Below are 11550 nucleotides of genomic sequence, written 5' to 3' on the forward strand. Positions count from 1 at the left end.
AAAATTAAATCCACCAGTTAGTAACCAGGGTTGCCTGGTGTTGGAGTTGTCTGGAATTATAATTTCAAGGAAAATAATCTCAGACACTTCTCACGTGGGTCACAGTGTCAGTAGGTGAGGACTCAGGAGAGATTTCGAGTTTTTCAAAATCACAAGGCAGGAGGGTGTAAGGTCTGCCATAGATGTCAAACCTGGACATCAGACCTGGTATCAAGCCTCAGGCATTATCCACCCATCGAAGATCTGGACCTGGATATTCAGAGCCCCGAGGCAGGTCTGTATTTGAATGCAGTGCGTTACCCCTATGAGATTTCCTTGCCTCTTGAGTCTTATGTATTGACTGTCAATCTCCTCTCTTAATGGAAATTTCTGTACATTGTTTTTTCCAGGTATAGAACAGAGATGATGCCCTAGAGGCCTGTCCCTTGATCATACTGAAGACATCTTGAAAAATAACATAGCATGGGACATGCTTAACATATGATGAACTCAACTCCCATGAACAGTTATAGGAAAATGTTATTTTAGAAAGAATTTTTTTCCCCCAATTGCTCTAAGGAGAGTTTGCTTTGATTTACAACATTTTTGTGAGACGAATGAAGACCCTGAAGACCTAAATTTGAACTGTAGGGAGAAATTTAAGTTAGGTGTTTTTATAAAGGGGTATTTCTTTTCTTTACTCCTTCATTCCTTTTTTCTCTTCTTTCTTTCATTTTGCATTTTTTTTTAAAACCAGAGGATAACTGCTTTATAGTGATGTGTCCCTTCTTCCTTCCTTCCTTTCTATCTTTTCTTTTTTTTCAGTAGAACTGATCCTTGAAGATTGTTGAGGCTGAGAGGGTTTTGTTGGTAGACTAGAGACGCTAGATGAACTTACCGCACTGTTGTTGAGAAAACCAGAGTAAGGCTGAGAATGAGTTTATTCACATCTAAAACAAATATCCACTCATTCTTGGGGAAAACTATGAAGTCCTCATACAACAAAATTCAGATGTACACTAAGATAGAAAATATTCTGTTCATTGGCAGAAACCAACAAAATTCCCTAAAGCAATTATCCTTCAATTAAAAATAAATCAATTTAAAAAAGAAAGTGTTCTGTTAAGAAAAATTATTTTGTATCTTTCAAGTTAGAAGTGAAGGGCATATTTCCCCCCAAATATGAGTATAGTCAAAGCTATTGGTGTCTCATACATCATATTTTAAGACCTAGTAACACAGTTTTTGCCTTCTTGGGCCATGAAGACCAGCCTCTACCTGAGATGGCGGAGGGGTGGTGAAGAGCTTCCCTGGAAGGAGTAGTTTGTCTCACTGTCAGTCATCCCAGGGCAGCAAAAGAGCTGGTTTTGGACTCTGCACATGGAGATGTGGGAGGCCTGCAGATTTTTACTGGAGGCACTGGCTGGTCCCTGCTATGTGGAAGTCTGCAGGGAGACAGGAAGAGGTTGGGTTTGGGATCTTAAAACGTACATTTCCTTCTCTCCTCTAGCATTTGGCTGTGCTTTGAATGATTAAGAGAGCAGGCTGTGTCCATCGCCAGGTGGAATCCATTGGCCGCAGCAGAGGGGACCGCAGCCTGGAGAAGGGTCTTGCGGGATGACAGAAGGGGGCCTGAAGGAAAGCTCTGGTTCAGTGAAGCTGTGGAGCCCCATGGGGGCCCATGGTGGGATGAAATGACCCTAAGTCCCCTGGGGACAGAATGGATGCTCCACATTACCATGATAGAGTCTGCTAGTTATAAGCTGAATATTCATGAGACGATGTCAGTATTTTGTAACCACAGGCTGATGAGATCTGAGGACACATGGGTAATATAACGAAGGACTTCTGAAAGTAAGAGATCTGAAACTCTTGAAGTGGTGTTTGAAATAACGTTTGTACAATGACAACCACTGCTTTAATTAATAACCTAATTATCCTTGGCTGTCTTCAGGACTAAAAATGCACAGCAACTAATTGATGGCTTAAAGTTTAGGTGTTATAAGAGCTGGAAAATAGCAACAAATCTGAAAATGGCCAGTTCCAATTTATGCATATATATGTATGAATGCTTATCTACCCATTCACTGAACAAACATTTATTGTCAAACACAGTGCTTACTGCCAGGAATAGAGAGCTTATTAAGACATTACCCTCAAGGAGCTTACACCTGAGTGGGTAGAGATAGGTAGGACTCTGCATCCCCATTCAGAGAGACAGATGGTTCCTGATTAATGACACCATGAGGCAGATTGTCGTCTCAATCTTTCCCAGGGGGTTGGAACCAAATCTGCTTTCTGGTGAACTGCCTTTTATTTCTGTGACCCAGGTTTGGAGGCCCTGCTGTAATAGGCTTGACCAGGCTGTGCCCTCGGGGTGCTCCAGCGGTCCTTCGTCTTGGCTTCCAACCAGAGGCTATACCCTACAAGGACGGCCCAGGTGGGGCCGAAGATGGAGCAGAGCACCTAGAGATTTGGCCGGTCCAGCACTGCCCTCCAGTGGTGAAATGTAGGCATGCGGGAACCACGGATTCCTAGAGCGAGGTTCTGAGGTGCCTGCCCATTCATCAGGGGACCAGGAATGATCCCTTTGGATGAGGTTGGGAAAGCAGGAATTGGAAGCCACAGTTGAGAAATTAAAGCGAGAATAAAGATTGATTAATGACCAGGCACTCGGAGTTGTATGTGTAGAGCAAATTAGAAACAAAACTATGTCAGTCTCCCAGTTTGAATTTTGGCTGATAAGATGGCCAGGCTGCCTTGGGGGTGTAGAAAGTGCAGTGATACTGGAGGGGCAGTGATCACCTAGAGATGCAACCCCAGTCCTCTCAATCCTCCCTGGTGTAGGTTCTCAGAAGGCTTTGATCAAGAATTGTTATTTTCCAGGTTGATGGGCAGTCAGGGAGCAAGCACAAATCTCCTGAAATGAAATCAGAGGTAAATTCTCCAAACATTAGATTTACAAAGGCATCTAGCCCACAGGGACACAAATCTGTTAGCAGCATTTCTCCTGGGACTCAAGTGTTCTCAGGATCCCCACATCCTACACACGCAGCTCAATAACTCCACTTTGGAGGGGAATTTCTCTCTCTTAGAAGCAAGAAGTCTTCCTCCCAGCCCTCAGTTGGGTCAATGTCACTGGAAGATGTCCAGCACAGTAGAACACTGTCCTGTGTCCCAGATCATGGATCTAAGCGTCAAGGCTGAAGTAGTCTTGGCAGTCAGTGTGCGCTTGGCAAAGTTGACAACCTGTGTGCAAGGTTCCCTTTCTTTTATGTTAGCACATCTTAGCACATGGTGTCCTCTAGAGATATTATCGCTTACCTTTCAAGGTCATAGAAGCAATGGAATTTCACTGTACCCTGAATCTCCCCCTGCTTTATTTCTTCTAGTGATCTATGACTTGGCTTCCTGAATCTTCAAGCCTGAAATCTTCCCTGCCCCTGCCCTTGTTGGTGTCTTTCCCCTGCTCCCTTGAAGAGAGAAATGGGTTAGAGAAATTTTCTGATCAAGTGGAAAAAGCAATACCAGACAAACAGTTACAGCTCAGGAGCTGAGTAACTGTAGCATAATGCATCTTGGTGGTCGGATTGCTCACACTGTTGCCTCTAAAACCCAAGCATGCAGAGCCTTACTGTAGAAGACTCCAGTCTTTACTACAAGAACAAGGTTCAATCTGTGAATCCAGGGCAGGAGTCTGAGAGCAAGATAATGAAAATGGAACATGAATATTTTAGTTACAGGGCTCTTAGAAGACAACATGAGTCGTAGTAACTCTGTGCCTGTGTGTAGCTCTGTGTGCACTGCCACATAGTTAGACAAAAGCTTTCTAAAGTCAAGAACTGTGCCTTCCCTGCCCCCTTCATAATGCAGGGCACTTGCTGATAAGCATATTGCATCATAGCACAGTGGTTAAGAGATGATGCTTTGGTATCCAAGCCCTTTTACTTTAATTTTTCAAATCTTGGGAAAAATTCCTAGCCTTTCGGAGGCTTGGGCTGCTCATCTGTAAAACAGGGATAATAATACCTGCTCCCCACTCCCTGCTCCCGGGCAGAGCACCTGTGAAGATTTGGAGAGCTGGTGCCTGTGCAGCCCTGGGCATTGTGCACGGCACGAGGTCAGTGTTTGGGAAAGAGTAGTTATTTTATTATTTCCATGTGTATATATGCATGAGATCTCGGCACATGAGAATTTTTCAGTCAAAGTCCAACTCAGCTGCAAAATAAATCAGCCTCATTTCAGAAAGCCAAAAGCATGCAGGCATGGAGACGAACAGATTCCTTTCCTGTTTACCCTTTGCACCTCCTTCTGTAACTGTAAAGTCTTCGTCCAAATTTCCAGGGACCAAACCTGTTCTTGAACCCTGTCTAGAAATGGGAGAACTGTCCACACAGGGAAAAGCTTTCAGCTGAAACAGACATGAGGTGGCTGATCCTCTCTTCTTGATCCAGTCTGGGCCCTCACCTTGTAGTTGGCTGGGCATGGTCTCCTTCTGGATGGTCGTAACTGACCCAGTCTCGGGAGCTACCAAAACAAGAGAGACTGGGAAGCTTGGTGTTCAGTCATCACTGGGAGCCTACTAGGAGAGCAAGGTACCAAGCAGCCACTGGAAAGGCTGAGTGTCTAGAAAGGGCCATAATGGAGGAAAATCCTCTGCTTGGCTGACTGGGGCCAGGACTGTGGCATTAAAGCAATTGGCACAGATGCTGAGTGAGGGGGTGCCTTCATTTTGTGCTCAATAAAACTGGTTTTATTCAGGGAAGTGACTTGTTATCGCCCCCGGGAAGGGTGAAGGTATAAAAACAGGTCATAATTCTTGGAGGATCTCATTCTTCTGTAGCTGGAGACAGGAAGAAAAAGAGAGGGAGAGAGAGGGAGAGAGACGGATGGAAGGGAGTGCTGCTGTCCCAGGGAGTCCTAGGGTAATTACCCGCTCCAAGTTCTCCTGGAGCTTCAGGATGCTGCCAGATGTGTCCAGGCCCTCCGCACACCGCCCCGCAGAGCCGGCATCCAGGGTCCACCTCCTCCCCGCTGTGGCTGCTCCTCATGTCCGGGAACACATCAAAGGAGGTTTGATATTCATAACCGCTGTGAGTCATGTTCACATGGAACTACAGGGAGCTGCCCGCACCGCTGCATGCTGTCTTCAGCCTTTGTCAGTGCAGCTGAGCCGAGCCAATCCCCCATTATAGGCGAGAGGAGTTGCCTCCTGGGAGACTTGGATTTGTCCCTAGACCCTTGTGCAGAATAAAATGAGTCCTTTTTTTTTTTTTTCCCGACTGAGAAATAGTTATTAAAACATCCTGGGGTCTTGACTCTGGATCTGCACCGCCCACGGGGACAACTCTGTGTGGTCCTTCCCTAAGAGTGTGGTCGCCTCCAGGCCCTGCTGTTAGTGTCAATAACATCTGAAACCTCCCTGTCTCCTTCATTCCGAGGACAAAGGAGGTCGACAAGACTCCAGCCATGACCACATTTCTTATCAGCCGGAGGAGGAAATTCTGCTCCCTCCTGTGGAGTCTGGCTATTGTTGGAAAGGGCTGACTGAGACTGGAGAAATTAAAGCCCCAGGATCGCAGAGCCGGAGGAGGCCCTAGTCCCCATCCCATGCTAGCCCTTCAAATTACAGATGAGCAAATTGAAGCACAGAGAGGTTAAGTGACTTGTGTAAGGTCACACAGACCTGTGAGGATTCCTAGCACATAGAATCTTTTCTGAAAGATGGAGGGGAATCGTGGCAGAGTGAGCCTTGCTATTGCATTCCCACTGGAAGTCAGCTTCAGAGGCTCAGACATTCAGGAAAGGGATGGGAACTAGGAGAGCCAAAGCCATACCTCAGCGGCGCATCTCATTTTCTCTGTATGAAAAACGACTGTATTATTTACCTTCATTTCAGGACTGTTGAGGGGCTTCATGAGTGACTCTGAGAAGTCCTGGGAGCTTGGACTCTGGGGTGGATGACAAGTCTCTTTCTGGGCTCTGGAGTGGGCTGCTTGCCTGGGCTGACTCACCTGTTCTCAGTTCCTCAGTCACCACTGAGGCTTCAAGGAACCCCTGGGTTGGGGAGAGTGGGGAAATTAGTGTGGAATGACCAGCCTGGGTGGTTGGACACAGGACATGGGAGTGGGTATGGGCATGGGATATAGTAAAAAAATACAGCAATACCTGCCTGCCCCCAGCCCTGGTAGTGGTCTCCCAGGAGAAGATGTGAGACGTGCCCGCCAAGGGAAAACATTCCTGGTTACCAGGACCAGATTCTCGACCTTTGCTTGGGGAGGCATGGGAAATGGACTCACCGTCTGTGTGCAGTTGAATGCATTTTTCTTTTTTAAAATCTGTTAGGCTGCTCCGGGTCTTAGTTGTGGCATGTGGGATCTAGTTCCCTGGCCAGGGATCGAACCTGGGCCCCTTGCATTGGGCGTGCAGCGTCTGAGCGTCTGGACCACCGTGGAAGTCCCTGAATGCATTTTCATTACCCTGTATGCCTTCAGAGCTGCCAGAAAAGCAAGCATGTCTTGCTCTTTAAAATGTCTAGAGCTCCTGTTCCCATTTGGGGTTTGTGGTTGGGAGGTCAGCCTCCAGAGATGTCTGGTGGTAATCAGGGTCTTAATAAACGAGCCCTCAGGGACTGCCAGGAAGAGCAGAGAGCAGTCTGTGCCCTGCCTGGGCTGAGTCGCAGCAGAAGCCATATGGCTTGCGCCCCTTGGCAAGGTGGCCCCCCACTGGGCTGGGCAGCTCCTGCTTCCTGGCAATCCAGCCAGCAGTCTGGCTTGGCGAAGCTGCAAGCCCAGAGGCCCAGGTCTGCACATCATTCTTCTCAACTGCTTTCTCCTGTTATTACCTTGTCAACAGCAGTATCCAGGACACAAAGGACAGCTGGGCATGATGATGCCGTGAACGACTGGTTAGGTGCCTCCTGTTTAATAACCAGAGAAATATTGCTGTGCGGCGTCTCTCCATATGTTGTAGCATCTGTGTGTGGCGTGTAAGGGACTCCTTTTCTTCACGTATCTCATTAAAGATGTAAAGCAAAATGGAGGGGCAGCAAGCCTCTGCTTGTGCTGCCCTCAACTCCCTTTTCTTACCCTCTGCTGCCATCTAGTGGCCACTTTCCTCCTCTGCGTTGTCTTTTTCCTAGCAGGGCTGAAGTCTCAGCCCCGGTGAAGCAGGAGGAAGACAGTTACAGAAAACACACAGTCATGGCTTTCCTCAGAGTCCTTGTTGCAACGGAGGGTCAGGCCCCATCTCCTGACATCTGCCTGAGCAACGCTGGGACTGCGTCTTGGAGCCCGAGAGGGCCCTTTCTCTTCTGGAGAGAGATTGCCCGTCCACTTTCTTACAAATCTATCCACCTTCCAGACTCTAAAAGTAAACCGTGTGACCTGGAGACAGATAGAGTCCTGCAGCTCATGCTGACATTTCCCACCATATCTTCAAGAATCCCCAGAGGCGGAGATGGAGAAATCACAGAGCAGAAGGGAAATTCCATTGGTGTCTTCAGCCAACCGCCCACCTATGTCCATACAGAGCAAGCAAGTGGAAGCTTGCTCCAGCCTTGGGTTCCGCTGCCTCAAGTCAGGACCTGCAGACAGTGTTTGACATTTGCTCTATTGCCCATGATGACATCTGAGTGTATTTTCAACCCTTATTCGTTAGCCTGGGGTCTGGGGGTGTGTGCAAAGCTATGAAACACTCCCCAGGATGGAAGACCCAATGCACCACAAGCCAGCTTGTCCTTAGAACTAACGAGAGCAGTGAAAGCAGAGCAGACACAGAGCAGCGGCGGCAGGGTTTAGGATGGGGCTGCAGGTGCCTGCGTACCGCTGTGGGCCCCGACACCAGAGGGAGGCGGGCCTCTGCACCTCTGGGCTGCGGCCTGAAACACAAAGAGTGATGTGGGTTTTGTCATCCAACCCAGTAGCTCATGTCCTTCTCTTCAAGCCTTGGTACATGTTCATCAATTTCATTAACTGAGTCGTTATTCTCTTTTGTACTCAGCTGTAGAATATACAGTGAACTAGACACAAAAAGCAGCATACAACACAGTCTCAACCTTTGAGGATCTTGTTATCTAGAGAAGGAAGTAAGGATAAACCCAACGGTCAAGACAATGCGGGTTAATTCTCCAAATGAGAACAGCTAACATAGGAAGCAGAGATTCTAAGAAGAGAGCATCCCTAGAGATCACAACAGCTGAGCAGCATATTATGGAAGTAGATGATTCAAGCTGCCCAAGGAAATGCTGTTGATGCTGAAATACCTTCTAAGATGTGTGGCCACCCCAGGTACCCATGGCCTAAGGACTCTGCTTCATCTGTGGGCTCCACTCCCTGGGTCAGGAGACAAAGAGGTGTCTTCCAGGGCCCATTTGTTGACTATAATAGATTTCTTCCCCTTCTCAATATTACTGTTCACTCATGAATTAATGCGTCATTCATTTACTCATTCAAGAAACATACTGTTCTAGCACTGGGGATCAAGAGAGAAAACCACAAAAATGGCGAAGCTGTCACACTAGCTTGACATTGAACTAGAGCTTCATAGAACAAACTATTAATAGCATTACTGCCACGTTTGTCTCCATTTCAGCCCCTTCGCTTGTTAAGTATCTGTTAATTTTTAATTGCTTTATCTGTCCACATGGTCCTTGCACCTTTCCTCCAAGAACACTTCAGAGAGAGATGCTGTGTCTTGGAGTGACTGGACCAGTTCTCAGGGCTTCTGGTTGGCAGGATGGTCAGAGAGATCAAGTGGAAATAGAAAGTCTAAAAGATTGAAGAAAAAACCCTTTGATTCAGTCTTGATTAAAAGTAAAACAGACTTCGTTTGCAATGATGTTTGATATGCCTTGTGAGGAAGAAATCCTATTATGTCAAATTTTCAAAAGCCTGTGCTGATAAGATAAAGATATTTATATTCCATGACCATGGAGCTCAGTGAAAGGGGGCTGTCAAGAGACTAGACAGCTCGGGGGAAGGTTTTGTGTGATTTAAATGTACACAGCTTTGGTGTCTTCTTAAGTTTACTGACAAGGAACAAGCATCTCCGATATCGACTCTCCAGGAATATAACTTCTAACGGCAAAGCATTTGATCACAAAGAGCTCAAAAAAGTATTGTATTGCTCACTTAATCCTCAGAATATTGGTGTAGGAACTAGAATTTGTTTAGTTGAGTCGTAAGTGAATGTACAACGCTTTGATCACTTTAACTCATCACCTTGTCTTTTATTTCTTTTGGTGTCGTCTCTGCATTTCTCTCAATAAACCACATGAAATAAAAGGTTGCAGGAGATACCTTCTGGGCCTCATTTCTTCACCAGTTCTGTTGGCTGGGGTTTTATAATCTGGAGACAGAGGTTTCTAGGAAAAGGTAAGTGCCAGGTAATGTATGCGTTTCCATAGGTACTGAGACCTGGACCCAACTGCTCTTGGCCAGGCCACCTTGGTGTTATCCACACTGTCTGCAAAAACAACCCTCCTAACTCCATCAGCTCCTGGTCTTGGAGCTACAGTGGAGCCTCTTTTCATTTCTGAAAATGTCACAGACAAGAAAGTTTGGCTGAGTTTTATGCAGTTGTGAGGTGTCATGTCCTCTGAAGTCTGATGCGGAGCTGTGGGAACCACAACACCCCCCTCCCTTGGTCCCCATCACATCTTCTCTGGGATTCAGTGAGCTGAACCCCAATCTTGCAAATCAGCCAATGAGAACAGAACTTCGTGGTCACTGAGCATCTACTTGAGAGCCCACTCACTTGGATTTCACATTTTGCTGAGGCATGCATCATAGTCTTTTATGAGCGAGGAGACCCTCAGAGATTAAATAACTTTCTCAAAGCTTTAGCACTAATATGTGCCCGAGACAGAATTTGCATCTAGGTCTAAGTCCTGGCGATTTCAATGACCGCACACAGAAGAGGAAAGGGTAGGCTGAGCCTCCCTACCCCTCTATCCACCTCTGTCGTTTCTGAACAGCTGAGGGACTGTTTGGGGGTGGATGATGCCTCAGGTGTGTCCCCTGGCCCTACAGCCCTGCTCCCAAGACCCCAGGACCCCCACCACGGGTCGACAGCTTCGATTCCATAGGTGCTGGGACCGGGGCCTGGGGCTGCACCCTGGGCGGGGTGGAGTGCAGGGATGACAGGCTCACTATTCCAGTCCTCAGAAGCCAGCTGTCTCCGTGAGTGTTCTGAGGTTAGAACCAGCCGGTATCACAGTCATTCCTTAACTGGTCTCTGTCCTAGGGACCACGAAACTCTGGAGGAGGAGGATGGGGGAGAACCAGATACCCAGACCTATGGTTGCCCTTGACTCTGACAGGCTGGACCTGGGTGAGGAAAATCCACCGCAGAGGGACCCTTACCAGGCCCTCTTCCCTTTACTTTCCGGCAGGGGCCAGGTGGTCCCACTTGTTCCAGGCCAGCCTTGAGTGGGCTTCTCTGAGCTGGTCTTGCTGTTGTAGGAATCTCTACAATCACAGGAGCCTTTGGAGCCAGAAATTTCCCCACAGCCACAGGACTGGAAATCCCTGGTTCCAAAGGCCACTGGTATCATCCCGACTGACAAGTGGCGTTTAGTCACCAGTCCCCTGTGCTCAGGCTCCTTTGAGGTGATGTTTGCAGTTTGGTTTTGTGTTTATAGGACACGGGAGTTAGTGAGTCAGTGAGAGAGGGATGTGTCTCTTTTCTGGGAATTCTCCTTTAATACCATGGCTTTGCAATCATGATATTGATGATTTAGCCCACATCCATTTGAGTTCTCTATCAGGCACCATCTGCAGGCAATTGAATGGAAAGTAACTCTGCTCTCTCAAAGTGTCCAGTCTGAACCAACAAGATGGTTCTCCTACCCAAAGCAGACAGACATAAGGACCAGTGCAAAAGCATCAGAGATTTATTCCTTTTTACCCAGGAAGTAATCACATCATTGATACTGTGAATAAGCACCTGCAGACAGGCAAGCAGCAATTAGACACAGAAGTGACATGCCTGCCCCAAATTCAGGGCTCGCAGTAGCTCAGGTGTAGGTCTGTAGAGGGTGCTGGGCCAGCACCGTCAGCCTCTTCTTCTCCTTGTGAGTATGAGTGGCAGAAAGAGAAAAATTGTTTAATAGAGAATCACTGAATCAGAATTTTACAGGAAGCTTTCTTTTCCATATCCCAAGTTTATGCAGAGGAAACTGAGGCTCACATTACTTATCATGGTTTTATCCAGGTTATGCATCTTGTAACAGAGACAGAGTCAAAGCCAGAGCTTTCTGCTCTCTCGACCACACACATCGCTTATACTGAATTACAAACTGAATCTGATCCGTGTGGAATCTGTGCTAATGTGCTGCTTCTAACAAGGGCAGCAGGGGAGATAACCCTCTCTCCTGACACTAATCTCAAAGGTTAAACTAGAGCCTCAGACTAATTTTCATTAATAGAATATCAAGGATCTGTCATTCATTTATTGATCCAAAACAGTGTTACCATTTTCATAAATTAAACATACATTACATAAAGTCAGTCTTCATTTATTGGTATGTTGATTGGAACGCACATGTCTTAGTCTGACATCCCAGCAGTG

General features: G+C 47.0%; 1 long non-coding RNA gene across 1 annotated transcript; it reads right to left on the bottom strand.

Moving 5' to 3' along the window:
- Positions 1-902: 902 nt before the first annotated feature.
- LOC132660171 (uncharacterized) lies at positions 903-8126 on the bottom strand. The gene is made up of 2 exons (XR_009601445.1): positions 6279-8126; positions 903-6036 (listed from the first exon to the last, which is right to left on the bottom strand). It is a non-coding gene; the product is annotated as an uncharacterized LOC132660171 (long non-coding RNA).
- Positions 8127-11550: the final 3424 nt, after the last annotated feature.

The sequence above is a fragment of the Ovis aries genome, chromosome 7, assembly GCF_016772045.2.
Source record: "Ovis aries strain OAR_USU_Benz2616 breed Rambouillet chromosome 7, ARS-UI_Ramb_v3.0, whole genome shotgun sequence".
NCBI classification, from domain to species: domain Eukaryota; kingdom Metazoa; phylum Chordata; class Mammalia; order Artiodactyla; family Bovidae; genus Ovis; species Ovis aries.